Here is a 2,690-nt window from a genome sequence, read left to right as displayed (position 1 = left end):
GCATTCATACATATGCATTCTACTTGGACATTCCTAATCCATTGATTCTAAGCCCACGGTACTTTCAAATTCGTAGGTATTTGGTCTTTGAGTTCATGTTTGCATTGGTGCATTGACCTTTGGCCCATTGGTTGTTCTTGATCCATTATGATTTATAGGGGCATTTATTCTTGATTCATCCATGTATCTTGGTCCATTTGGTTCATGTGTTATCATGTGCTCATGATCCTTATGACTTAATGGATTAGGGTGATTGTTTCATTCATAGGTCATTTTGGTTTTGTTAAAAGTCAAGTCTTGATTCATATACAATCATGTTTATTTCATAAAAAATAATTGATTTTTTTCATTCATTCATAAAAGCATACATATTCCATTACAAAGAAATAAAAAAAATATATATATACATTTTTCAAGAGTTGACTTTTGGGTCAATTGTTGACTTTGTGGTCAAATAGTTGATCAAAGTCAACCTTTTGCATTTCTTCATCCTAAACCTAATTTTGAGTGCATCTACATCCATGCTTGATTCCATAAGCTTCCATATTACTTCACATCCAAGAAAACTCCGATCTTGCAACTTTGGTCACCATGCTTTGAACTTAGGTCATTTTGCCTTTGCCATGAACCAAGTCTTGCCTTGCTACACGCCATGTCCATTCCAAACTATTAACATGTCAATACATAACCAAAACCTAACATTTCAAGACATTACCATTACACGACATTACATATTCATTTTCTAATCATTCAAGACATGGATATATAAACCATTCAAACAAAATGGCCAAAACCAATACAACAACCTAACCTAAACCATTTCCAATTCACATCTAGCAACATCACTTAACATAAACATAACATTTCAATTTTAGTTTAACAAAATAGCTAACTGAACTTAATAACTAAACAAAATAATTGAGACTAGTTCACTAACAAAAAACCAATATAACTCGGTTTCACCTGCAAAATAAACAATATCAGAAATTTTCACTAACTAACCATTAACTTCAACAACTTGCAACTAACTTTCATCAGCATGCCCAACTAACTGAATCAGCTTAACACAAAAATTGAACTTAACATTCCATTTAACTTCTAACTGAAATCCAATTTCACTAACCTCTCAATGTAACATGCCTAGCAGAAAATCCATTTCCTAACTAACTTTCCTTCACCTCTAACTAAATATCACACTGTTACATAACTTCTAACTAACTTGAATCAAATCCTACTAACTGAACTAACAGAGTCAAATCCTCTTGTTAACTCATCCCTATAAATTCAGATTCACTCTTCATTCATTAATAGAGACTCTTCACTGATCATCTTTCACCTCAAATCAACAGAGACTCAGAAACTCTCTCTCTCTCTCTCTCACACACACACACACAAAATCACAAGCGCAAATCTCAATCTCTTTATCACATTCAAACCACACATAAGAAGAAAGAAGCAGAAGATTACAGAATAAGTGAAGAAAGAAGAAGAATAGAAGAATCAAAAGAAGAATAAGGAAGGAGATTCGAGATTTGTAGAGATTTCTTACCTGACTCTTGTGCCGCTCCGGTGACTCTTCATCATCTTCTTTATTTTGTAGCGTATGATTTACCAGAGTATAGATTAAGGTTAGGGGAATCAAATCCCTAACCCCTTGGGCTTTCATTCTGGAAGAGTGTCATTTAATTTCTCATTTGGTGATCTAGGGTTCATGTGTAGTTTGTTTCAATTTGAATGATTGTTAAGGAATTAGGGAGTTTGGACATAGGATTCAGACTCGGGGCAAGGAGAGGAAGACGATGATGTATTTTTTTTTAAGATTAAGAATCCTCCGCCACCGGAGGCGGCCCCTGGCTCGGAGGAGGGGAGCTTCAGTGGAGGGAAATAAAATTGAGTTTTAACTTCTTAAGAAACGTGGAAAACATGACAATTTAAGCACGTGATGGAAACGTTCGCTTCTTAATATTTTCCCCCTCATTGTGTTATTGGGCTTGTTCCATGCCTTAGGCCTAGTTTTTTGCTATACGCACCCCACACACGATTCTCACCTCCCTGTTTAACAAAGTTGAAGCAACTATGGGCCTTGTTTGGGCCTGCGCTCATTTTACTTCTTGCACCTTTATGTTGCTGATCAAACCCCCATGTTTTACTTATTTCATTGCATTTTTTATTTAGTTTTAGTTTTATCATTTATTTACATATTTCATTTCTTTTTTTGTGGTAATACAAAAACTTAGATATTAACATGATTAGGTTTTTTTTTAATTAGGATTAATTGCATTGATTTGTTTAATTCTTAAATTTTTTTGGAAATACCTTTAAAAAAATATGATTAACCTTGTTTTTGATTAGGTTTAGCATCTTAATTCATATAATAAATACTTAGTGCATAGTTTGATTTGGATTCTAATTTTTTTTTTAGAATTTTAATTAGTTAAAATTTTGTTTGTTCTTAATCTTTTTAGATTTAATATAACCTTTTAATCAAATTGTTTCTTGTTAGACATTGATATGATCTTGTGATTAATTTCATCTTAACCTATGACATGTTCCCTTAGTCTTTATCTACATTAGATTAGATGGTTTAATCTGATTAATTCCTAGGGTTTGCAAGTCATTATCTCTTTGCGCAAAAATTTCCAACTGATTTTCCCTCGACCGATTAAGTTGATCAAAGTTCGCTTTGATCA

At 33.1% G+C, this 2,690-nt stretch overlaps 1 long non-coding RNA gene across 1 annotated transcript; it reads right to left on the bottom strand.

The window, feature by feature from the left end:
- Positions 1 to 317: 317 nt before the first annotated feature.
- LOC127127834 (uncharacterized) lies at positions 318 to 1,921 on the bottom strand. Its single transcript, XR_007805477.1, has 2 exons — positions 1,550 to 1,921; positions 318 to 695 (listed from the first exon to the last, which is right to left on the bottom strand). It is a non-coding gene; the product is annotated as an uncharacterized LOC127127834 (long non-coding RNA).
- Between the last annotated feature and the right edge of the window lie 769 nt (positions 1,922 to 2,690).

Source organism: Lathyrus oleraceus, chromosome 3, assembly GCF_024323335.1.
Source record: "Lathyrus oleraceus cultivar Zhongwan6 chromosome 3, CAAS_Psat_ZW6_1.0, whole genome shotgun sequence".
In the NCBI taxonomy this organism is placed as follows: Eukaryota; Viridiplantae; Streptophyta; class Magnoliopsida; order Fabales; family Fabaceae; genus Lathyrus; species Lathyrus oleraceus.
Note: the sequence above shows the minus strand (reverse complement) of the source record. Positions and strands in the feature narration are given on the sequence as shown.